Below are 27,566 nucleotides of genomic sequence, written 5' to 3'. Positions count from 1 at the left end.
TAACTGCATGATGTTGAGTCAAGAAGTCCATGCCGAGAATGACGTCACGGGAGCACTGTGTGAGCACCAAGAAAGTGGCAACGTATGTGTGACCATCGAATGTCACCCTTGCAGTACATCGCCCCGATGGGGTGAGGAGGTGGCCTCCCGCTGTGCGGATCTGCGGGCCGTCCCAAGCCGTCTTAACCTTCTTCAGTTGTGCTGTCAATGGCCCGCTGATGACCGAGTAGTCAGCTCCTGTGTCAATCAAGGCAGTTACCGGGTGGCCGTCGATAGATACTTCAAAATCGGTGGCACTAGGGCTGGAGTTGCGCGTTGGTTTTGGGTTCGGGTCACGGCTTCGTCTTGTTGCATCGTTTTGCTTCGTCTCGCGGCTTGGGTTGTTGTGCGTTGTCGTCGTCGTAGATGATGTGCTGTCGTCATATATGGTCGTCGGTGGAGGGTCTTCGGCTTTTCCTCTTGAAGCAACCTCACCTCCAAAGGTTGCTGGTTTTAGTTTCCCCTACGGGGGCTTGGGGACTTTCTTCGTTCGTTGTTGCTGCGGTTCGGTGACGTGAAGCGTGGGGATGGCGGTGATGGAGAACGGCTGGACAAGTACTCTGTATGGCGCAAGTAGTCTTCGATTGCCGCAGGTCGTTGTCCAGGGCGTGGCCGTGGTGCCTGAGATGAGAAGCCATGCAGTCCCATCCGCCTTTAAGGGCATTGTCGAAGAATGTGGCCGGCCTCACCGCAGTGAAAGCATAGGGGACGGTCGTCGGGAGTTCTCCAGGTGTCGCATTTTCTTTGGCTCGGGCGTCTCTCGTATGTAGGGTGGGCGGGTAAGGGCGGACGGCTACTTGGGGCTGCAGCGTACCGTCGAGGACTGGGCTCGTTTCGTCGGGGTGGCCTAGTGTTCACTGCAGTGGCGTAAGTCATTGCTTCGGCCTCTGTTCGAGTCGTCGCTGATGAAGAGCCAAGCGCCTGTTGGACTTCATCATGCACTATGTCCAAGAGAGATGCCCCTTGGGGGGGCTGGGGGGTAGGAGGTAGCAATCGGCGTAGTTCTTCTTTAACCACTTCTCGAATAGCTTCCCGCAGATCATTGGTGGTTAGCCCACCTCGAATCGGTTCCAAGTAGAGCGAGCTGAGCTGAAACAGGCGGTTGTATTGCCGAGTCCGGGCGTCCAGGGTCCTTTCTATGGTGTGCGCTTCTTCAGTAAATTCGGCGACTGTTTTAGGAGGGTTCCTTATGAGACCGGCGAAAAGCGACTCCTTCACCCCTCGCATTAGGTATCCGACCTTTTTGTCTTCGGTCATGTCTTGGTCCGCTCGCCTAAAAAGACGTTTCATTTCTTCGACGTACACGTTTAGGGTCTCATTGGGCTGTTGGGTCTTCAATTCTAGCAGCAGCTGGGCCCTTTCTTTTCGCATGATGCTGGTGAAGGTCCTGAGCAACTCATTCTTCGAAAATTCCCAGGTGGTCAGTGTGGTCTCATGCTTTTTATACCACGTTTTGGCGGGGCCGTCCAGGGAAAAGTAAACGTATCGCAGCTTCATTTCTTCATCCCACCTGTTTATGGTAGCCACACGCTCGAATTAGTCGAGCCATTCTTCTGGGTCTTCCGCGGCATAACCATGGAAAGTTGGGGGCACCCGCGGCTGCTGCAGCATGACAGGAGTAGGTGATTGCGGGGTGCTCATGGTGGCTGTGGAAGCGTCCTTTCGTGGTCGCGTGGGGTCCGGTAGTGGTCCCCACTCAGGTGGCAGGTTTCGGAGGCGGCGACTGCTTCGAGTATCTGTGTCTTCAGCGTCCTCGTTCTCTGCAGTGGCTGTTTTAAGGTCGTTTTTGTGCATACCCCGCACCACCACCAGATGTCACGTAAGAGTGAGGGTAGCCCGAAGACAGGAGACCGGGAGGTTAGTAGAAATAGAAGGAGATCTGTTTATTTGGCGGACTTGCGCCCACTAAAGGAAAACAAACGCACCGGCTTAGCGGGTGGCGAACAGCGCGTTCGACGGCCGTCGGGGAACAGAAAGTCCCACTAGAACGCAAAGCGCGTTCACCATCCGAGATACAGTCGCCGTAGCGTCTGGTGCTACGGCGACTCCTCGCGGCAATATGATGAAAAGATGCGAGATGGTGGTACTTGGAGTGTTGAATAGGTGGACGAACGGACACACAGGCAGATGCATGGACGGACGCACGGATGGTGGCATGCACGGATGAACGCATGGACGGACGCAGGAGCGGATGCATGAACGAACGCAGCGACGGACGCACAGATGGACGTGTGGACGCACGAACAGACGCACGCACGGACGGACGGACGGAAGCAAGAAAGAATGGATGGACGGATGCTTCGCCCCACTCTCCATCATTCACTCCATGGATATGCTGCCATTTTTTAGTTTTAGAATTGGATATATGTTTCTTTAAAAACACTTCCACCTAATTTCGTCTGACCAAGAGCAGCAGCGCGCAAACACTTATTTACTCATTCGTTATTTATACCATTACGATAGTTTGCGCAAGTCTTTGTAGGTTACTTTTTTATATTAGTGGACCAAGGCGAGTAAGGTGGATTGTCTGAAATCTGTGGCGTGTGCCCATATAGATTTCCGTTTGTGAGGGCTGCTGCTCGGTAGGTTGGTGGATTTGTGCATGACTTAGCTATAGCAATATTTGCTTTAAAGTTATTTGTGTTACAGCTCACTCGACAATACGAGGTCATGTAGGAATGCGCGAGAAACATACATGCTTTGCTGCACGATACTTTCCTTTGGCCATAATATTCCTGGGGTTTTAACCATGCATGAGCGCAAGTGAATCTTTTTTAAAGCCCCATCATGGTGGTGGCGCATGGCCGTCGTTAAGCGATTATGTCACGACAAAGTCCACTCCTGGCAAAACGAAAAAAAAAAGACTACGCCATCTGCCGCTAATGAGAACCATGTGTAGATGCGAAGCAGCGGGCGCTAACGCTCACACTGGCGGCGACGTTGACGCTGGCGGTCATCACGGCGTTGCGCAGAAGAGAAACCTGGGAGTCGCTAAAGACGCATTGACGGACCGGTGTTTCCTGCTGGAAGATGCCAATCGTCGCTAATGGACAATGAGAGACAGAAGACTCTGATTGGAGACAGACACTTGCAGTCCACTTTATTTTTTAGTTAACGCGCACACAGTAAATTTTCATTGTTAAACAACGCACAAGAATAGTCTCCCACTGGCCCTACCATGGACTTCAGGAGTGCCCATTAGCCCTTCGAAGGTGGCATGGCACCGCCTGGCGGGATGCCTGAATGACGTCACGGCAAGGATGCTTCCACGCCTGCCGTGGCGCGCATAATATGCGCTCGCATCGTACGCGGTTCCGCTGTTTGCGATCGTTTTTCGTTTGACTCAAACTTCAGATAATCGACAAAAGCAGCATCGATGATGCTCTAAATAAAACGATGCTGAAAATCTTTACTTCAGTATAATCATCAACGGTTACCACGCTTCGCCATACACACTTTTATCAGGTTTAGTAGCCGTGCTTCTAAACTGGAGGAGGGGTAAATTCTCGGCCGTGACAGCTGCATTACGACGTGAGCGATGAGCAGGAACATGTTTGTGCTTGGGTAGAAATTTATTCTACAGCGTTCCCGTATTTAAGTCATCATTTTTACACATAAAACAGCATATTTTCATTATTAAGTTGCTTTTTTCAGGAGCGGTTTATTTTTCGAAATACGATGTTTCAACTTTTCAAACTTTTATTCGTATCGGCCACATACGCCTACATGGGCGTGGATTGTTTTTTGCGCCTGTGTACCAAGTTCCAGGTAGAGTTGCAAAACACCCACGCAGTATCAAGGCTCGCAAAATACCTCCAAAAGGCTTGGCCGAGTATCCCAGCTGTTGTATTGGTTTTTTTATATGTTCTCGCTCAGTCGTCGTGTCGTCTCACGCTTTTTTCGCAGTGATTTCGGGAATATACCTCACTTAAACGAGCTGAGGCTGAGGAAATTTCATCGTAGCACTGGCGTTGTTACACTCGTTTTTTCCGCCATATTTCAGTAGGTATGTTGTTACCGTATCCTAACCAGCGGCTTTGCGTCGTTGCACTCCTTCTAGTGTTTTCCTTACTTTTCATGTCGTTACTGGTAGGATGTCGAATTCCTGTTGGCTAATATTACTGCTTACGGTATCATGCTGGTTGTTCAGGCTTCTGTACAGCTCTCTGTATAACCCCTTTACCACCTCAACTATCCTATCCATATTGGTTATGACATTGCCTTCGTTGTCCTTTAATGCCTAAATCCGAATTCTGCCTATGGACAAGTTTGCCTTTGCAGGCTTCTGCCGCTTTTTAAAGCCTTCTCAATTCTTTCGATGTTATACGTTCTGATCTCAGCTACCTTACCCCTATTGATAAACTTCTAATGTACCACTAGCTATATATTTTCAGTTGCATTTGAGGCTTTTATGGTTTGTCGTCTCTTAATGAGATTTCTGGCCTCCTGAGATAGATTTCCAGTGTCCTTTCTAGTGACCGTACCGTCGACTTCAATTGAACACTCTTTGATGATACAAGTAAGATATACGTTCATTGTGTCAATCCTAACGTCGATTACCTCGTTAGGAGCCTCGAGTCTATTCTGAAGCAAGACTCTGTATTCCTGTACTTTCCCTTTCACGCTATCTCACTGATTAACTTCTTGCACATCCGTAATAAGCTTCGTTTTTGTGTGCACACCCAGGCGTTGTACAGGGTGTAGAAGTAGTTCGCAAGATCCGATGCAGCGACCATAGGAATGTAAGAGTTCGTGTACCGAGTCCTACGTAGCTTCTTATCGATAAAAATGAAGTTCATTGTCATCTTTGGGTGCCTTATACAGGGTGTTCCACATAACTTGAGCCAAGAATCTGAAAATGAACACTTCAGTGGTGAATTGAACCAAACGCACACTACTCGCACTAGCCTGTAGGTACTCAGGCTATTCTTTATTTCTCCACATACTAATTATTATAATTCCTAATTACCTGCTTTTTTATTACAGGCTGGAAACCAAAGATATGTACAATGAGATGTAGAGCACTTTCCGAAACCACTGACTAAACTTTTTTCGGTACGATACGTTTCGCGCTGTTATTTTTTCCATAGTATAAAGAAAGCCGCGAAATTAAAAAAAAAAAGCCGTGTCACGCACCACGAGCACACTGATATAGTGCTGCTATAGGCTTTGTTTGCAACGCGAAAAATATAACAGCGCTACACGAATCGCACAGGAAAAAATTCAGTTCTACATCTACATCTTAGAGTTCATAATTCGGGTTTCCAGCCTAAAAATGATAATTAAGTAGTTAAAAGATAAAAAAATTAATTAGTAGGGGGAGAAACAAAAAATCCTAAGTGCCTACAGGCTAGTGCGAAGTATGCGCTTGGTTCAATTCGCCTCCTAAGTGCCTTTCAATTTAAAATTTTTTGGTTCAAGTAATGTGGGACATTCTATATACCTGCATATCAAGGTTAAGCAAATTTCGTCGAGCCAATATCGCCAAACTACAAAAAAATCCTTTCATAGTCCCCGCACTTCACGTGCAGATATTTTGTAGCTTAATTTTCTCCACTAATAATTCACTTATGATAGTAAAGCTTATGCCATTAGAGTTCCGAGAGTGCAGTTTATCAATAAAAACCAAGTCATTGTTCTTCTTTAGCGGCCCTTTAACGAGGCCCTGCAACACTTTTTGAGACTGGTCAGAAAACGCTGCCGATCGGTAGTAGAGGCTCCCGAGAACACGCGAGTGAAATGTTATAGCGCAGCATGCAGCCTAGCATTCAGAATAAATTATCAAAATAAGCTAGAAATTGCTTTCTTTTCCGTCCATAAATGATGGAAGATGACTAATACCCCTGTCACACGGGCACCTAAAAGTCTTTTAAGTAGGCGGTCTTGTTCCGAAAAGGAGTTCCTGACAGCAGACACACGGCACAGAGCGAACTCCTTTTCAGAAGCGGTCTTTTTCGTAAACGGAGTTCGTCGATCTCTTTTACGGCTCCGAATGAGTAGCCTCGAAACCAGTGGGCGCCAGCAATTTTCGAGTGGTGGGAAAAAAAGAGCGAATACTTATTTTTCTGTCACCAAAACTCTTTGTAAAAACAAATTTCATATCCTGCAGAAGGTGTAATGAACTCTTTTAATGGTTATTTCCTTTTCTACTCTCATAAGCAGCTACAACGCGTCGGCAATATCACGTGGTAACGCTCGGTCTCGCGCCACGCCATTTTGCACAAACGAGGAAAGCGTGGCAGTCGTGTGTTTGTCTGTCATTCAAGTGGTCCGAGTCCGAGCGTCTGTGGCCAACTCCGCAGATCAAGCAGCCGGCGCCCCACGGAAAAGGCAGCGTCTGCAATGGTCGGAAGCAGACACGTGGAGCCTAATCAGACTCTGGGATGTACAGTTCCCTCGAACCACCTCTCGTTTCGTCTGAAGGGCCACATCGATTGATCGCAGGCCTTCTCCGACAGCTCCAGTGCGCACAGCAAGGAATTGCTGAACAGCAGTTGCTGCTTGATCCTCTCCTTGGCGGCTTTTGCGGCGTCTGCCTCGCTTTCCAGAGCGAGAAGGCAGGCCGTGAGGCTTGCGATCCTCGCTTTTTCTTCCGCACGGTCGCCCATAACGTGTCGATAGCAGTCGAGAGCCGCGAAAAACAAATACGGTAAATAAAAGCCCAGTGGTGCCAGACGGACTTGTGCACGTCGCTAGTTATGGGAATGCTTCCTTAACTAGTGCAACAAACTTTCACATTGGTGTTTCTTCGTCTCTTATTCTTAAATTTATTTGAAGAAATGAGCAGTGCAACAAGTCTTTAAATTGTACATCGTGATACATCGTTTAATTTCCAGTGCTTCTCTTTTAACTGCTAGCGCCACGCTTTCGCTAGCGTCTTCGAACGAAAATACTAAAAGGAGATCGTTGCTGCCATGTGTCTGCGCCGCAACACCTCTTTGTTAAAAGTCTTTCAACTTCGTAAAAGACCGCTTACTTATAGACTTTTTGCGCGCCCGTGTGACACAGGTATTAGTAAATTTTGGTTCGTGTGTGGCCGTAAATACCGAATGTGCTTCTCGCGTTTCGGTCCTTGTCATCGTGCTCGAGGAAAACGTTAATGTTTTATTTGACGTCTTCCTTTAATGAAATGAAAACACGTAGCACAGATCTTGTTTACCATTAGGAGTCATTGCATACAATGCGATGTTACGCGGCTAAATTGCGGCGACTAGAAGCTGTACGGGAACTTTTACGTTCTTGGTTTGACAACTAGCACTCGATGGTTTTCAATGGCCCCCGTCAGCCTTTGAATGTTCAATGTTTTCGAAACGTTACCCAGTTTTGCTGGAACAGGGGCCACTGCCTTCTATAATTGTGTCTGTACGAAGGTGTGTCTGTCCTGGCAAGAGAGTTTTCTCTCTACAGTGAATGGGAGGGAATTGCGTGTCATACTTTGCTTTCACAGGGGAGTGCAATGCATCCTTCATGTTTTATTTCACGGGACAATAATATAAACAAGTTATCACTATGTAATATACACGCACACAATACAGGCGAAATTAAAAAAAAACATAAAACGTTAGAAAAAACTAAGACTTCCTAATAAGATATCATTGGGTAACGTACAAAGCCTTAAAATACAGAGATGTTCCTTCTTTTTTTTTCGCTGAGTAAATACTTCTAGCGGTGTCTCCTCAGTAACAATCACGATCAATGCAACTGATCGTACTTTATAGTTATCACCGCACCGATAACGATACATGCAGCAATATTGAATAGCGTGTGTCATGTCGTAGTTTGAAGAACCTCTTACGGTGTTTTTCATGCAAAGCGTTCGTGCATCGAGCGTGAGACAAGTGCTTACGTAACGGGCACTTTATCGTGGCACATAATCACACACTCACCGGATGACCACAATTAACTTAACTGTTGGGCGCTTTTTTTTCTCACGCCTTCACCACACTCGCATCACTGCACAGGTCATATCGCAGATCACCAAGGTTCCCACGTTGCGACACTCAAGTAACACACTTGCACATGTGGCAACGCTGATGCCACGGCTTTTGCAGGCGATTATTCACAGACGCTGACATTCCACAAAACACAGACGCGCCAATGCAGAGTTCACTTTCACCCAACTGCACACGAATGACCGCGACGACAATCGTCGAGAGTGGTCGCCCTCAGACGAAGTAGACGCAGAGTGGCTTCTTCACGCTGCCGAAATGATGGAACGCGACGAAGCTCCGCCGCTTTGGTGCACTTCAAACAGTGCCAAATCAGAAACGTCAGCATCGAATGACAGCCAGCGAAGATGATGCTGAGAGCGAGTTGATGAAATAGCTTCTTGGTGCAGAAAACGCCACAACAAAACTGAATGGACGTCTCCCGCTCTTGGTTCAGTGGCATATCGCCTCTCGTCGGTAACTGTGCCACACTGAATTGTCATTGGTTCATCAACATTGTTACGCCACCACAAAGAGCGGCCACAGTTGAACGCGCAAAATACAAATGGACTGCGGTACTCTCTACCTTTTATTCTTAGCTTGTCACCGACTGTATTAGCCCATGTCTTCTTCTAGATAAAAAACAAGGGCAATGGCTCGAAATACTGTGCTCGCTGGACTATCATGCATCAGTATTCCTGCGGCCCAGTTCCCTTTTTGAGCCTGCAGTGCTTACTACTATTACTGTTATAGGGGAGTACAAAAGATTGCTGGTCTCAAGAAACTATCAGGCAGTCATCGCTCAGTATCACCATGAACTCTCGTCTCATGTTGGAAATATGGATGTATGCCATAGCTTAAACTTTGCATCAGTGATAGAAAAACTCAATACCTGATGTACTCTTCAGCTGCTATTTATGGTGACCAACTCGAAACAAATCAGAGGCTGATATTATAGGCGCACTTCGCAAGTGGCCAAGAAGGTGTAATGGTACATAGCACGTTCAGTTGCGAGATACTAAATTCCCATGTTTTTTTTATTTACACGATAGCAGCGTCTCATACATGAAAGAAGAATCATCACATGATGCGAAGACACATTAATCGGCTAGTCCAGCAGCTAAAGAGGTCGTCATGAATGTCATCACAAAGGAAAGGCTGATATTTAGGTTTGCACCAAAGTGCTTGCACTCGTCCTCCATTCTGGACAGTTACGCCAAAGAAAGGCACAAGACACAGACCACCCAGCGCAAACATAGCCAGATCAATGCTTACAGTCCATGGATAAACAGACGTTCGAAAGTCGAAGATACTTCAACCGTAAAGCTCGCGTCTCTCTGTGAAACAAGGCGATGCTACAAAGCACTTTGTCATTTTTCGCGAGTAAAACAAAAAAATGGACAGTTTTCGACAGTGACGAAATGCGCCGCCTTCTCTAGCCCTTTAAATGTGCGAGGGTTAGAAAGCGACTTTGTCAATGTTAGCTGGCTTCCACCGTTAGGCAGGTCGATATAGTGAATAAAGTTCCGAGGAAAATCTTCCATGGAAGTTTTCTACGTTCTTCCTTCAAGGCTACGTGAAATGTTGCAAGATATTCGAGGATGTTGATTCATCAACATTTCCGGCGAGCAGGATGGTGACAGTGTTCCCATGTCGACTTCTTTCGCTGTATTTTTCTGAGAAGCCGGTTTCCTCCTGCTCAACGCCTGTTGAGCAGTCTCTAAAGGTACAGAATGTCCAATCTCGCCTGTGACCACGGCCGACATACATTCCTTGCTGCAGAATTGTTCCACCGGCTCATTCTCCCGACTTTGCATGGCAGGGATCACCTTGTCGTGGTTACATGGTCGCCGGAAGAGCGTCTTCACTTCTAGAGGATTCCTCTCGTCTTGAAGTGTCAGTGCCCCAGTTCTGACGATGTGCTTTCTGTGCCTGCTGAGGAAACACTTGTACTACATCCGGCTACCTGGTGGGTCCCGACTTTCTTGTTCGGGACTGCTTCGCCGCATTTCGAACCTTCATATGAGCGGAATAGGCAATCGTTGTTGTAGTGTCGAAGCATGTCTTTCAAGGCGCCCTCGAATTTGCATCCTTGAGATTCGTTCCAGCAGTAAACCTTGATCGAAAAAGAAGAAAGAAGATAGTGCCTATGCAATATTCACGTTAATCTTCTGTATCAATGACTGAAGCCAACCACCTACCTTATTATTCGGAGTATAGAAAAGCATTGTACAAATAACCCTCTGTGTCTAGCAATGCTCAAACACATAATCTTTATAGTATATCTACGCTAGTAGATATACATAATCTTTATAGTATATTTACGCTATCTACGCTATAGTATATCTATATCTACGCCACGAGAAGCGCCAGCAGAGATCAGGCTTAGGAAGAAGAAGAAAAGCACGTCTACAGTTAAAAAGTCTTGTCCCAAGAGCGATCCCTAAGTGTGCATATTTGACCGTCTGCCCGTAAGATAGTGAACAATGCATCCTTGGATAAATAATAAAATGAAGCAACACTCGGCATCGACACTGTGCGGAGAGCAATTATGCGAGTTTGGCAAAAGTGACATACTTAGAGGCTTATTTTTTATTTATATTTGGCTAAAACCACGGGAAGTAGGCTTAGCTTCATTATTGCCATTAAAAGCAGTAATGTTAGAATTTTTCGTGAAAAACGACTGACGCTGCTTTCTCACCTGCAAGGCCTTTGCTGTTTCGATTGGCATATCGTAACTGGCACATCGCGCTTTTTCGAATGGCTTGTCATCCAACGGACAACGCCCACCGCCGCCTTGGGAATTAACCGCGAGGCACCATTCGCATAGAAAGTGCGCACATGGCAACTGCACGGTCCTCTTCGGAATCATGAGGCACAGTCCACACAGGCGGGAAATGGGCACTTCGTCGACAAAGTGAGTCGGTTGCCAGTTTACGCCTTTGATGGGGATGTCGCGAAAACGGTGCACTCGGATGAGATCGGCCATGGTGATGTGAATTCATACGCGAATACTTCACGGGCACACGAGAGAAGGCATTGGCCGCATAGTTCAACGAACCTATCGGTACTTGGTGGTTTCATGCTCCAATGCTGCATATATACCAACTAAGAAAGATAACGAAAGGAATCGTTTTCTGCTATCGCATGTAACACGAACCTCAATTCAAGCTGTTCGACTTTGGAACTTGGGTGATCGCAGTAAAGTATTACCATGATAACGTTGAAGAGAGCTCGTTTCGTAGAAATTTTGATGTCGTGGCTGGCAGAATTTTCGGTTGGCAGCTTGAAAGCAGCGATGGCCGTGATCACAAGTTCTAGAAATAAAGGTAGGAACCGGAGGGTGTTTGCACGAAGGGAAGGGAGGCCAGTGATCAGGAAGGCGATAGTGTTTGTGTGGGTGCTTGTTCGTACGTGCCACGCCTACTTTATTTCTTTCAATGCCTGTGCAAATGCCCGACTTTTAATGGGATTAGGTTGACTGATTGAAAACTTTGTTGAACAGTCAAAAATTTGCACTCGTTTGTCAATTGGCTTCAGCACCTTGGCAGAAAAAAAAGAAAAACAAAGGCAGATTCCACGTACAGTGGGAATCGATGATATGCGAAGCATGAATTAGGAAGGTTGATATGCCACTTTCAAATCATCAACAAGGTGAGAGGTGGAGGTAAATTATGCCGTACACGACTTCCGTGGCATGATTACGCTTGGATGTGTCATTTACCTTCTTCATCTAATCACGTCACGTGATGCCAAATTTATTATATGTGGAGCTAGCTACGAGCACGCAGCTAGCTACGAGGCCGCGAGCACGCTACGAGCGTAGTATGTTGTCATGTTCTTACATAACACGCCTCTCATGATTATCATGTTTGCATGAGTCATATACCTTCGTCATCCATTGACGTCACATAACACCAAATTTCTTATATGTGGATCTAGCAAAACGGCCTTGTGTGAATCATGAAAGGCCCAATATACTCCAACGTAACAATGACGCGTGCGCACGATGGGAACAGCCACGCTACGTTAGCAAAACGCGAGCGCTCTATAGTCTGACGCCAAGCGCTACCGGCGCGACCAGCGTCCGTCGTCGTGGCCCTACGGCAACCGGCGCGAATTGCGACATGCTGCATTTGGCGCCAACACGTTACTTAGACAGCACTAAGTAACGTGTCGAGACGGAGGGACGCCGGACGCGCTGAAACGCGACAGCGCCAAAGCATCACAGCGCGCGCCTGCGAGTATCTGGCAGGACTGGCGCCTGGCGTGGCAATGCCGGCGCATACGCGCGCCGGGTCCCGTCGAAGCGTATGAGCGCCTTGACTGTGACATGTACTCATGTTCTCACACGACACGCATCTCATGATTATGATGTTTGCACCGGTCACATACCTTGGTCTTCCATTAACGTCACGTAATACCGAATTTGGTGTATATGAAGCTAGCAAAATGGTTGCGAGCATATCATGAGCACAGCATGTAGTCATGCTTTTAACTGACACGCATCTCATGATTATCATGTTTGCACCAATCAGATGCCTTCGTCATCCATTCACGTACCATAATACCAAATTTGGCATATGTGACGCTAGCGAAATGACCGAGAGCGCATTGTGAGCGTGGCATGTAGTCATGTTGTTACATGACACGCATGTCATAATTCTCATGTTAGGGTCTGTCTTTTGTGTTCGCCATGCAATCATGTCATAACATACCAATTTTGAAACATGTCATGAGAACGAAACCACTGCAAGAGCAGCAAGACCATCAAATGTATATCATGACATTCATGATATACATGTCATTATTTTCATGTTGTGACTAGTCAAATATGCTCGTCGTATAGTCATGTTATGCCATATCAAGTTTGGCATTATTACCATTATTGAAACGGCCAGGAGAGCTAAAGTCGTAGGCGGCTGGTTAGATAGAGATAGATAGATAGATAGATAGATAGATAGATAGATAGATAGATAGATAGATAGATAGATAGATAGATAGATAGATAGATAGATAGATAGATAGATAGATAGATAGATAGATAGATAGATAGATAGATAGATAGATAGATAGATAGATAGATAGATAGATAGATAGATAGATAGATAGATAGATAGATAGATAGATAGATAGATAGATAGATAGATAGATAGATAGATAGATAGATAGATAAGCTCAGAGTCACCGAAGTTCGCTAAGAACTGCTTCGCATTTAAAAAAAAAGATACGGGTGACCTTACATTGGTCAGCTTTTTATTGCTGGGCAGAAATGGCGGTCTTGTGCAAGACAGAGCACCCCAAGTTCAGCCTGGTTCAGATGAGTGGGTCTTCGAGTATCCAGTTGGTAGTCTCCTCGGCGTCTTGCGGTAAGCGAGGCATGGTACGTTGGGCTTTTTTCATAAAAAGCTCCTCGGCTTGATCCATGAACAGGGCATTCCCAAAGGATATGCCCCGTCGTCGCTGGCTCGTGGCATTCTATAGTCACAGTTGGGGTCAGAGTACTTTGTCGGGTGTATCTTTTAAAAGATCGGGATTGTTGTGAACCTTCATGTTTGCAATCTTCTGAGTGTAACCTCGTAGAGGCGAGTGGAGATTTTGGTGGCGGGGCATCGTGGTTTGTAGCTACTTCTAATTTGTCTTTTAATTGTCACCAGCGTTGAACTTTTGCTCAGTAGTTTCCTTCATGGGTCTCATCTTAGGTGATCGTTGCGGCCTGCTTCAAGCTGGAATTCCCGAGTCATTTCTTGCTATGATGCTGCAAGGCTCGTTGATAAACTAGCTCGTGCCCCGGTATATTGGTGTGTCCAGAAATCCAATGAACTTGTACCCGGACTGATCATTCTTGAAGTTGGGTGGCATAGTGCAGGATGTGCCTGGCGTACGCTAGTAGCTTTCTTCTAGGTCTGAGTGCTTGAACCACTTGCTGCGAATACGTGAAGATGTGAATATTTTTTGCGATGATACTGTATGATTGTAATGAGGTATAGCTCCTGAAATAGCGTGCCCTTCAGCTGTTCTGGAAGTAAGCAACATTGCGTAATTAAGAATAGGGATACTTCCCCTGTTCTCCTGCCGGTTAAAAAATGCCCCTTTGATGAAGCATTCTTAAATGCATGCGGTATCTGCGTAGATGACATCTTCGTTTGGTATACTTTTAAGGTGCTCAATATGCCATTGAGCGTAGTACGCCCTTCGCTGATTGTCTGAGGCTTGGTTCATATGTTTTGCAAGCGGCAGATCGTGTGTCATGGTAATAAATTCTCATAGTGAAATGGTGGGTAGAATTCGAGGCAGGTTTTGGTTGCTTAGACTTAGTTCATTTCTGATGGCTCTTGCAGCGCGGGTTAGCTTGAGTTGCTCATTGTGAACTTTCAGTGCGGGCTCTACGTAGTCACCTCATGGAAGAAGTAAACCTTTTCCGTACAGGTCTTCAACTTTGGTTTACTTCGGTAACCCTGTGACGATGGGAATGCATGTTTCGTTGATGTATTAACGTTTTTTAAAGCTGGGTTGGCGTCATTGGCATGAATCGTAGCCTATATAAGAGCCTTCAGTGTACCAGCGTTTGCACGAGCCTTTTAATTTGACCTTCAGATAGGCCCCAGGCGCAGTTTGTCAACTTTAGCAGCACTCTTGTATGTTTCGTCATGCACAGCGCTTTGTATGCTCGTTGAGTGGGCTTGGAATTTTGTTGATATATTATGCCTAGTACCTTAATGTGCTCTTTGCCTTGTATATATGCTTGTGCTGCGTTCAGTAAGTTGGATTCTGTATCGAATAAATTGCTGCTTGATGTGGTTTGTGGGTTCGAGAAGAACAAATACTAGTTCCATCTTTTCCAGTGAAACCTAGATACCTTGTCTGTCACGGAAAGTGGTGATAACATCAATTGCCTTCTGTAGTAGCTGCTGATGCTTAGAGATCTAGCGCTTTACACCAAATTGTAACATCGTTGGCATAGATTCCTGCCGAGATGGGCTGAACTTCACTTAGAAGAAAGGCAAGTGGGTGCATTGTTATGTTAAGCAGTGTTGGAGAGGTAACAGTTCCCTGTGGAACTTCGACTTTGTTGGAATAAGATTAACTGGTAAAAGAGCCTATATTTATAGAACAGGTCCCGCACTGCTCAAAGCTCCGAACATAATTGTACAGCCTTCTACTAACAGGCAATTCTGACAGTTCTCGTAGTATCATGCGGTGCCGAATCAAAAGGCTTCTTTACTACAGTATACCTACGATAGTGCTCGGCCATTATGGTGATTGGTCCTTTAGTGTACCTCCTCGCATAGGCACCGGACTGTGTCCTAAGTAGACAGGTGTGGTGTGACGCCAGTTTGGGTCCAGTGATAGTGCTCCCCATTCTCTAGCATCCATGTGAGGCGTTTGTATACCATTCGCTCGATCACCTTTCCTATTACTTAGGTCAATCAAATTGGTCGATTGTTACTTACAGTCGTTGAAGGTTCGTTCGGTTTAGGCAGTGGTATAACATTTGAATGTTTACACTATTTAGAGAGATCGCCACCTTACCATACTTGATTGATGATGGGAATAACAGGTATTTGTCTCTGTCAGTTGCTGTAATTGTTTGTGTGTAATCATATTATGGCCTGAAGCTCCTTTAATATTTGACTACTTCAGTACTATCATTAGTTCTTGAATTGTGGAAGGAGTATCCATTATGTCGCCGCTTTGTTATTCCTCTGGCCACTTTGGATAATCTCGATGCCTTGACGGTTGTGGGGAAAAATGTGTTGGCCAAATTATCGGTGGTGGCTGGTGCTGATGAATGGGAAGCCAAACAAAGTTTCTCAGCGGCTGTTCGAGTTTTGCCCGGGCCTTTCAGTGATTTGACAATGTTCCATAGCCTTTGATTATTTATCTGCCTGTGTAGTTGGTTGCAGCAATCCCGCCACTGCTGCCTACATAGCTTGCACGCGTACTTTGATGCTTGTCTCGCAGGAATCATAAGCTTTAGACGATTGCGAGCAGATTTTTCAACCTTGTATGCATGTAAAGAAGCTATGCGTGCATCCCTTAAGTTAAGGATTTTACTGTCGGGTGCAGACTTTTGAGGAACTGTCTTGTACGTTTTGCTTGTATTCATTTTCGCTTCTCGTATATGTTTTGTAAGTTCGTAAAGGGTGGCGGTTTCAGGGCATCCATTCATATGAGACCGATACTTGGCGCAGTCGACGAAGAAATTTTCCTTTGACAGGGAAAAAATTTTGCCCCAGGCAATCATAATAGGTAAGTGGTCGCTGCCAATATTGCGGGGTTATATGCCCAGTGCGTGACTTTTGGTAGGTGCCCCTCTAACCGGGAGAAGCTGGTCTGCATTATTTGAGGGAATGGTCGTGATGTGGCGCCACATGATGGGTAGGGCTGCTTGCGTCACACGTGCATTCATACTCTTTCCCATGGTGATGCGATAGATGTGTTTTCATCTCCAATATCATAACTACGGCCACTGGATAAAAAACAAGGTGCAGCCTGTTGCGTGCTGCCGAAGTGGCTGGACGGGCCTTGTTCACCTCGCGCCCACTCTGGCGCCTCCGCTTCTCCCAGGAGAAACGCTTTCACATGCATTTCTATGCGGGACAGTAGGCCGTAAATAACGTGTTTGGCAGCTGCACAACACAGGCTAGATTCTGAATCGTTATTAGTAGTACCTGTTACACCACATATGTGAACAGTTTGTTCTAGGAGGGCCATTCATTCATAGAGTGTAGATCTCAACACTCTCCATGAACGCTGCCAGTTCGACTCACGTGGAATGAAAAGAGTCACTGATTCCGTTCTGGGGAGGCAATCGCCGGGCAGATTCCAAGGTTTGACGTATCGGCCGACCGAAAAGCACCACGTAAGCACGCACCATTAAAATGTTGGTTCTTTTAGTGCATTAAGAACGCTGGTTTCGGTCCAAAGACCTAGCTAAAAAGCAAGAGTTTACGACACAAACAAAATATGCATTTTCAGCAAAGGCATCACACAAACTTGCACACTAAGCAGCTATTCATTACAACTGGTAAAATCATTTAGAAGGAATTTAAAGCAATGGAAACAAACTTACCGCGCTACAAATGTAACCTCAGGCATCATAAACTGCGCAAAAATACTTAGTGGTCCCAAATATTCACCCCACGCATGTACTCCACAATTCTTCGATAGTGTCTAGGAAATTTCTCTTCGAAGAAACACTCAAACGCTAGTTGTCGTCCCGGTGACGCTCTTCAACCAAGCGCCATCATAACTTGATTCTTGACATCGACTGACTGCACTAAACAACTCACTCACACCGCTCAAACACCACAACTTCTTGACCGATGTTCACCACCCATCCTACCATTCGACACCTCTAGTTTGGATCCTTTGAGGTTGCGCAAACACTCCAAATAATGGTACTGCTCGTAGCACGTACCAGGGCAGCAGCCAGGGGAAAGGGTTTCGTCTCGCTGGTTCATATGCGAAAACGGTGACCCCCAAAAGAGGCCCGCTTCGATGTCTCGATTTCTCCTATTTTGTGCTGGTTGGCTGTCGCGTGTGTAGAGGGTTAAGGAAACGTCCTGGGCGCCTATTGATGCTTGTTTTGTTGTTTTGTTGGCACGCCCGTGAAGAGAATGTTTGGCAGGGTGTATTGATGATATTGTTTGGAGGTGGTGGCGCGCATATGCTTCAGCGCTCGTTTGTGACAAAAACGAGTGCACTGTTACGAATAATACGCATCCCCATACGCTTCTTGAAACTGTAGATTGCAGGGGAATACGTTGTGCTTCTACATAGCGTCTTTTTTCGCGTTCAAGCTGCTCAGCGGCACACAACAGCTTCACAGCATCACAGCCCTAAAAGAACACAGCATATCCACAGACTGGATGATGATGAGTGGGGTGAAGCAGCCGTAAGTCCGTCCGCGCTTCCGTCCGTTCATTTGTTCTCGCTTCCATCCGTCCGTGTGACCATCCGGGCGTCCGTCCATCCGTCCAGGCGGCGTATTTAAAATTTCTGGTGCCACATCCCACGAAAGAGAGAAAAGAGGGAGTGCGAGGAGGACGCCAGCGGCAGCGTCAGGATTGCTTGCGCGCTATTGGTTCACCTCTGAAAGTGACGTGCTGGTGACGCGCGCGCAAGTGATGTAGCGACACCAACTAAACTTGAACACCTGCTCCTCATTCTCAGCCATGCTCCCAGCACGGTCATTGTCCCTCTCCGGCTAAGCGGCTCAGCCCCCGCCATAATCGAGGGTAACGAGGGACGGAGTCGGGGATACACAATAAGGAAAAGACTTCCATTGGGTGCTCGAGCTGCCTATGCAGACGCCGCGGAAGCGTCGGAGAGGGCATTGTTAACTCCCCCAAGATTGCGTGCATCGTGGTTGTTTGAAGCAAAGACGTGGGGCGAGTTTTTGCTCAGCCGCCGATCTCCCGAAGACACGCCGACAGTTACGGTCGTCGTCGCTGAGTCGTGGAAGCACAGAGAAGTATTTATGGCTGTTCCATCGTGCCAAAGCACCCTCGCCCTTTCAGAGCCTTGGATGGGTCACTACCACGTGGCGAGGGCACGAGCGAGTGGGTTTCGATAAGATGGCGATAGCACCATGATGCTTTCAATGAGCGAAGAGGTTCCGACTGTCAACGTGAAGTGCCTCCACGACGCCTTCAGCACGGACAGCAGCAAGCAACTAATACGACGTGGATCGTCGTATAGTTAGGTTGCTGTAGCTGGCGAGCCACTCGTGCGCATTCGTCCGTGCAGAAGTCGACGAGGAGGCACTTCACGTCAGATGGGCCGGCTGAACTGACGTCCATTTCGCACGTAAATGTGCGCATGGCTGCCATTTCATTCGGAACCGCATCGTTGACCGAAACACGCTTCACGTTTGATGTGCTGGCGCATATTCAGACGTGAGCGTCTGAGCATCTGCCGTGACAGTCTGAATCGTGTTTCTGCAAGGGCAGTTGGAACTGGTACAGTGTGTGACAGAAGCGCGATGCACGTGACCAAACGTTAGATGGTAATTTCCAAATTTAATTCGCACACGAGCGTCGACCTAAAGTCTCTAGATGATTCTTCTATGAACTTTTCGTTGACCACGCCAGCAGTGTCACGTGTGTAGTAGTGATTGATTGAATAAAAGAAAAAAAACTGTCACTCTTCTGCAACTCTTGCGAGTAGCACGGTTCAGCTCAGCTCTTACAGGGAGAGGGAAAGAGGGACGCCGAAAGGCAGAAAGAGAAGGTAGAGAAAGAGTGTGGCGGCAGGTTGTGGGTGCTTCCGTACGATGAAACAGCCGGAGAAAACTCCGCACATTCCATCACGGGCGCGTGCGTGCGTCACCAGCACGTCACCGACAGGCGTGCACGTCACCTACAGAGAGGAACCAATAGCGCGCGAGCAATCCTGACGGTGGCGCTGGCGTCCTCTTCGCACTCTTTCTTTTCCCTCTTCGGTGTGATGCGGGACCAGCAATTCCAAATACGCGTCCGGGCGTCTGTGTGTCCGCCCATCCATGCACATGTTTCTCTATCCCTCCATGCATCTGTGCGTGCGTCCATCTAGTGGACACTTTAAGTACCACCATCTCGCATCTTTTCGTCATATATTCATCCCATAGAAGTATCGCCATCCAGGAGATATTTCAAAAACTAAACGAGAAGTGGCTACCTACTACTACGGCTACTACTACTACCGCTACTACTACTACGACTACTACTACTACTTCCACTACTACTGCTACTAATACTATACATCGCGGACGCATGACCCCCAGAATTAGAAGGTTCGCTCCTAAAGAAACTGTCTGCCACACATGCGTGCACCAAGAATCACACTCGATCACAGAAAACATAAGGCAAACTGCCCCCCCCCCTTCCACGATCGCACACAAAATAAGCACGAGAAAACACACAAAAAAGCACACGGACAGGCACAAATCCTCATGGAACCACATTGAAACACGAGGTGCCGTTCGCTTTGACGGGTGGAGCGTCAGCGCCCTCCTCCAGAAAGCGGCCGAAACTGTCAACTTGGCCCAGACGCCCTCGCCCATTCACTGCGACGGGACGCAGCAGGCCGCACCTTGTTTTAGAGGCAAAGTCCTTAAGCCGTGGGCCGTGCGTTCGCGATGTATGTAGTAGTAGTTGTAGTAGTTGTAGTAGTAGTAGTAGTAGTAGTAGTAGTAGTAGTAGTAGTAGTAGTAGGTAGCCACCCCTACGCCCGGGCTAGAGGAGCGGCACGCGTGCTCTCTTTTGGATTGAAGACGAAACCCGCGCACATGAATCATAAATAAAAAGATAATACCTTCTGATGAAGTAACCTCCAGAGACGAGTATCAGTCACTTGATATCCAACTGAACTTTCCTTGAATTTGATGCTTTCTAAAAAAACGGCACGCACTTTGAGCACTATCTGACCAGAAAAAGTTCCCACGTTAAACTCGCTAGGCGCATTGAGTTTTCTAAATATACACTGGAACTCTGGCGTTAGTGTCTATGAAAGCTGCTACACACTAAACAAAAATGACCTGAAATAACCTCGAAAACTGGGTAAACCATTTGTCCTCTAGCGCACTACCTTTCCTGGGTTTTTTTTACCACCTACTACCGAGGTAAAAATTTACTCTCGTGCTAACTGAGTTTTTGAACGTAGGGAGAGTAGTAAATATTTACCCCAGTGAGGTTTTCAGCGAGTATAGAGAGAGTAAATTTTTACTACCTTCACAAGGTTTTTGAGGTGATTACTGGGAGTTATTTCTGGTGGTAAAAAAAATAAAAATTGACGGGTGCATTCGGCCAGAGACGACAAATTTATTGAATAGCAGAAGTGATTGAATTTATTGAACGGTAGATTTGGTGACACATAGATTCACATACAGACAAACACGCACACACAACAAATGCAGAATAATACACCACTAGAACAGACTGCACGCGTTGCTCTACTACACTTCGACAATCCGGTATATATATATGCACGACTTTTTGACCGGCCAAGTAGTACCGGTAGGAGAGCTCTTTTTTTCCATCGATTAACAACAACGCTTGAAGGTGCAAGCGTAAGCTTCAGGTGGGCTGCAGGGCACTAAATGTCACACCGACCTTTTATTATAAATCTACACGATCTCACCTTTTTGGTTATCCAATATTTGCTTGGCACACCGGGTTCTTTGCCCCACGCGTGTTAGCACTGCTGATGCACAAGTCCATAAAATATACCTAAGTACACACAAACCATGGTAGCTCAATGATTTTAATTGAGCGACGGTGCACAAACACAGTAGCAGCACGTATTCATCACCACGGGCGTAGAGGAGCGGTGCACGCCTGCACACAAGCTTCTTACCGACGGCGTTCTAGGCCTTTTCGAAGAGCACGGCTATCCCATGAAACACAGCTGGCGATCACAGAACACGTATCCTGTGCGAATTTCGTCGTCATTTCAGACACAAATGAGCGCCTGACCGCTATCTTGCGGAGACGGGGTGGTGTATGCATACTTCCAACGAAAGACCACCATCCGGGCAGGTCCGGGTTTTCTTCGTGCTCACCGGCCGCCGCTTGTTGGTTCCGTCTGCCTCTTATAGGCTTCGTGCTACATGTTTGAGAACAGTTGGTGCATGAGGTGGGCAATTCGGGCAGCACTTTACTCGTGCAGACATCGCCTACTGTGGAACAAAATATATGCGATGCTTCTTTCACCTGCCCCGGCGACACACTCCCACTGGTCACTGGTGGCCGCGGCTCGGTGCCGACGACAGAGTAAAGCATGTTGCTTATTGCTTCTCCAGCAGGCAAGCACGGACGACGACACCAGATTGATTTTGTTACCACTGGCAGATCTGGAGATATCCGCGAACTGGAGATATCCGCGACGTGCAGGTTGGGAGGCGCTCGGAAGAGCACGGCCGCTCGATGATGTAGGAAACACGTGAGATCCATCAGCCCAACCAGACACACAGATACCGAGCTTCTTGCACTGTCTGTCTCCAAAGCCAACGCCGAGCAAAAGCAACAATTTGCGAAAATATGCAGGACAACTTTCCACAGCAGGTTTTCTTTCTTTTTTTTTTCTCTTTTGAGAGCCCCCCCCCTCCGTCTTTTTCTTTTTTTTTTTCTTTCAAAGAATGCTGTTCTCGCTTGTTGTGCTTATGCTGCCCCCAGTTCCAGTGAAAGTGCGTTGACTCGAGGTCAGTCCTGAGGCACGGCGATGCAAAAAAAAAACAAAAAAAACAACTGTGGGCTTCGCGTACCTTCAGTATTCACTGAGAGCGTCACAAGGGGGGGTATGGGGCAAAAGCCGCCGAAGCAGCTGCACCTTGCAGTCACGTGGTAATAAACTCTGAAACGCAGGTTAAAAATCACGTGATAGAAAACTCCCTAAGTGGTAAAACTGGATTTTGACATCCTTTTACTACTTGCCTGAGAGGTGGTGGTAAAACTATGTCATGTACCGTCTTTTACTCCTACGCGAGGTAGTAATTTTAAACGCGAGGGAGTTTTCAGAGGTCATGAGCCGGAAAAACCCCAAACTCGGATAGTTTTTGCTTACAGTGTACGCTCGGTGCCTCAGTGGGCATGGGAGTAATGATAGTACACGGATTTGCCTAATTTTCGTACTTCTGACTTCGTTTATGTTCGTGTGGCTTGGAGCTGTTTTCCCACGAAACAAAAAGATCAGCAAATGTTCAGTGGTTGCGCATCACCTTGATAATTTAGGCTTACCATTTTGAATCGGCTACCGAAGTTTCAAAGCGTTCGTCATTTTTTTTTTTCGAAACAAACCTGAAACACCGCAATAAACGAAGCCACAAGTTCTATTCACCGCCAAGAAGTACGATGACTAGGGAAATTCGTGTACTACTCATCATTCCCATGGTCACTGAACGATTGCAGCGACAGAGTCTCCTCTAGTTAATTTTGGGAAACTCTATGGCTGGGTGTAACCTACTTGGTTTTAGCATGGTTTAGCGAAGTTAGACCATGAAGTAGCGGCAGTGAAAGGTGGAAACCAGACAAGAAGCGCAGGCCGTAGAGAGTGCGCGCGTGTCACTCGTCTAGTGCGGCCGTGCCACCTCTCGTTTAGCACTTGGACTGTCCGCTGCTAGCGGTAATTTTATGTGATGAATATATGATGAAAAGATGCAAGATGAAGGTACTTCAAGGGTTCCCCAGATGCCTTGGTATTCTACGATGGGGCCGCAGATAGCCATCCCGTGTGCTTAGAAAAAGTGTGTAACAATTTAGAATACTTGGTACTCTACTAGGGGAGAGCATAAAGTCGCCCCGGGGCCTCCCACTTTATAGGGCCCTGTTATTAAAAATTCCACCTTACAGGAACATTTGAGCCTCTGTATATAAAAATATGTAGTAGACCTCCACTGTCATTGAAGCTAAGCCAGTGTGTGCTCTTTTGAATTAAGCTACCTGCATAATCTCGACTGCTACTCCGACTTTGCTGTGAATTGTACTGTGCGTATATAATGAGAATTTTCAACTAGTGCTCCACCAGGCAGATATAATGAAAGTATTTTACACTCACTTGACATCTTTTAGATTTAGACAGTAAAGAAAAAACATAAATACGAAAAAACCGCACAGATAAACTAAAGGCGCATTCTGTTTAATGTAGAACCAATCCCAAAACGCTGCTGAAATTTTGTTTTTCGGAACCCTTACTCATTCACCTGGGCGTGTTATGCTGGCTGAATCTTTATAGTCTGTCTCACAAGCTCATAACGTCGCTGAGAAGGCTACGTGGTTGCGTAGCTAATAAGACGGGAGGAAATTTCTCTCTGGGGAATTTCCGCGTAAGATCAAATAAAGCATGGCTGATCAACCCCTTAAATTTGTTTTAAAATTTTATTTATTTGTTGCTTTACGAGTAGAAACGAAAGACCCACATTTCATTGCCGGAAAATCTTTTTTCGAAGCACAGTAAATCAATAACGACGATGGGGTACAACGCCCTCCTCCCATGAAGAAATTATTTCACAACTGGCGTCTTTAGTGCAGCCGACCTGTGTTTCAGCGCTGCTTGCCTTAAAAAAAAAAACTGAAGCATATGCCCACGTTTGATACACTTAGCGGACAGGGAGTCTGATCCGAAATTGCCTATTCTTGCATAAGTGCCTTATTCGACAGGCCATAACAGCAAGGGAAACCAAAATATGGAACATGTTCTCATTGATTCCGAAAGCTGATGTGCAAGAGAACAAGAAGAGAAAAGTTTACAAAATATGAAAACTGTTTTTAATCCTATTGAGAAATTTGTATTGTATGCTGTTTTCTTGAAATTTGCGCGATTGTATCAATTTACTAAAATGTGTAATTATATAATGTTTGGCAGTTTTATGAATATGCATGCCGAGAACGTAATGTTGAGTTTTCGCGGCTCTGTCACTCGCCCTTTTGGAAATAAGTACCTGCAAAGTAGGCAGAAAAAAAACGTCTTCTATGTGAATTTTAAGATTTTTTGAATGAAAAAGATGTCTACTATTCAGAGAAGCTAAAAATACCCGAATGTTAGCGCGAATATGTATATTAGGGTATTAAAATTTGAGGTACGTAGTTTTATTATATTTCGTGCAATTTCTCTCCAAAGCGCGAAAGAATTGATATTGATTACGATGGCCTAAAAGAATGGATCACACCCACTCTGGGGGATTGCCCAAGAAATGATTATTTAGAAGTGGATCACATATTACTTTGAAATCTAAGGAATCTTAAAACGGCTAGAATAAATCGAAATTTTCTAATTTAGAGATTTCGAATCAAAATCGCTATGATTCAATTAAAAATCTTTATACGGCCGAACCGATATACCAGTGACAATGACCTAATAACGAGGCCCCCAATGAGAGAATATTAGAAATAATGAAATCGAATCTAATTCTAGTGAGATCCGCCTTAAGAATGTCTTTCGTCGGTGACTTGAAGTGAGTACACAATAAAAAATAATGCTCAATTGTTTGATCTTTGTTACAGAATGAGCAAAGAGGGGAAGGAGTCAGACCAGCTCTATGCATGTAATAATTTGCGTTGGATTTCTACAGCGTAATTTTGTAAAAATTACTTCTTTGCGTGTTGACCAGAACTTCCTACGCCAGGGGAACAAAAGGTGTCGATATTGGTTTAGGTGAATGATTAATGTTTTACCAGAGCCTTCGTTTATGGCACGTTTTCGAAATCTGTCACGTATTATGAGTGCTGATGTGGGAATAATTGAAAGTACCGGACCACTGAGAGCGACTTTCACCCGAGCGTCCACCATTTCAATCATTTTTATTCCCTTGTGCCCCGGAACCCAGATCGATCGGATTAATGTTATTTGAGTTGGAACTAGAAAATGAAACGTGCGTGATAAATACAAGTCCCTATTGGAGGCGAGCGCCGAACACAAAGGTAACGAGTCGGTAACTATGGCCACACTTGTGGCTGGCGGGATGAGCTTTCTTGATGCCATATTTACCGCCATAAATTCTGACTAAAATACCGACAAGAAATCGGGTAGTCTTAGTGAAAAAGACCAGTTGAAGGTTTCAGAGAAAATGCTAATGCGAGATTTCTCTTCAGATTGCGAGGCATCTGTAGCTATGGTATTTATTGTATTTACCTCTTGTAAATGCTATTGCCGAAGGCCATTTAGTGAACGTGTCGACAAAGTTTTTGCATGACTTGGATATATATCGTCAAACATGATTTCGAGATTCTGTCTTGCATTGCAAATGAAAGGGATTTCACACAGTTTAACATATAATGGACCAACGAGTGGCTGTACGTATTCCACCTGTGGAGTCTGAAACCGAGGCCAATAAGATAGAAAAAATATAACGCTGGCTGGCACATAAAAATAATATTTAGTTTTGTAGGCACTCATAAAACTTGAAGAATGTTTTTACCGTTAGTATTCTAGATCTGCATAAAACACAGGGCAAACTTGCCTCTACGAACAGGAAATTATTGGCGACGAATTTCGTTAATCCAAGACACAACCCTAGACCTCTCTGTGCAGGAGTACCAGAGGATGCAATTTATAAGCTGAAGCACCCGAATATAAAACACATCCAAATTTAAAAATGGGCATACGTACATTTTGTATATTATAACTAGTGTATCTCTCGACAAACCCGATCGTCTGTTGCATAGCCTCCGTAGGACTCCTAGCGCCCGTACTCCTTTCTTGGCTAAGTATTCAATATGTGAATGCCAAAGGAACTTGCTATCATAAATAACTCCCAGATATTTTACTGAGTCCTCTTGTGGTATATTCTGCAGGTTGCAAGCTAATCTGATAATAACTGGAATATCCAAAGGGAAAACAATAATTGTGCTTTTTTCAAACACTCAGACATAAGGGAATAGCCTTTCACAATTTTTTAATGGCACACATATACGATTGTAAGTGAGTATATAATGAATGTATATCCATATCTGAAGCAAAAAAGGCTATGTTGTCCTCAAATTCATATGTGTATACTCCATCATGGTGGAGAATGGTGCTTAGTAATATAGGAAAACGAAGAGGCGATATAACCGCTACCTGTGAAACTCCTCGTGACTATGAATGTATAATTGAAGAATGACCTTTTAGTGAGCAATAAAACACCCTCACACTTAAATATTCACAAAAACACCTCACCATGTAGCTAGGGATGCCATGATATTTTAATTGGTACAATAAAATTTTACGTTCTACACTATCGAAGGCTTTTGAGATGTGTACTGTCACCAGAGCTGCTACTCGTCTGTGACGGCCCGCTAGTTTAATTCGGCTCTCCGAGTCCACATGGGCATGTCAAATAGAGCATACAGGTCCTAAACCAATTCAGAAGGGTCTCAGGATTTTTATTCTTCTACTATTTCAATGAGACGACAATAAATAATTCTTTCTACTAATTTAACCCCATTAGAAGTTAGCGCGATGGGTCAAATATTGCCGAGGGTGTATCCTGTGCAGTTGTTTTAAAAAGCCGGAATTATTTCAGCGTTTTCCAACTATGAGGAATTGATGAGCATTTCATAGAATGGTAAATATTGTTAATAAATTATCAGGAGCCTCATTGAAAAGAATTTTCAACATTTTTGAAGTGATTCTGTCACCACCTGGAGCAGAATTTGAAAGTGCTTTCATAATCGTGGCCCGCTCAGCCATTGATACCTCACTGAAATCATCACTGTGTGTTTTACATTTAGTGTAAGGAGATCGAAGAGATGAGAATCTATTTTCTAGACTATTCGCTATATTGTTGAGTATTTGATTTTTTTGTCAGTTAAAACTGATGAATCCATGTTCGATCTAGGTAGGATTTTTCTACTACAAATAAACTTGAAAAGCACGTTCTAATTTTTTGGCTTTTGATAAAAAATCATAATGTTTAGTGTCGTACGCTTCTTTTGCTTTAGTTACTGTGTGCTAGAGTATAGTTTGGCAGAATTTATAGTCGCTCCAAATTCCAGACGCTGGTTATTTAGTCAGCTTTTCTAGGCTGCTTTTCTTCTCTTATAATCTTGTGAACATTCCGCATTCCACCAAGTGTTGAACGAGTGACTTTTCTTTATTGAACAATAAATTTTGACTTTTTTTTAGAACTTTCTAAACCTT

This window comes from Rhipicephalus microplus, chromosome 9 (genome assembly GCF_043290135.1).
Source record: "Rhipicephalus microplus isolate Deutch F79 chromosome 9, USDA_Rmic, whole genome shotgun sequence".
Lineage (NCBI taxonomy): Eukaryota > Metazoa > Arthropoda > Arachnida > Ixodida > Ixodidae > Rhipicephalus > Rhipicephalus microplus.
Note: the sequence above shows the minus strand (reverse complement) of the source record.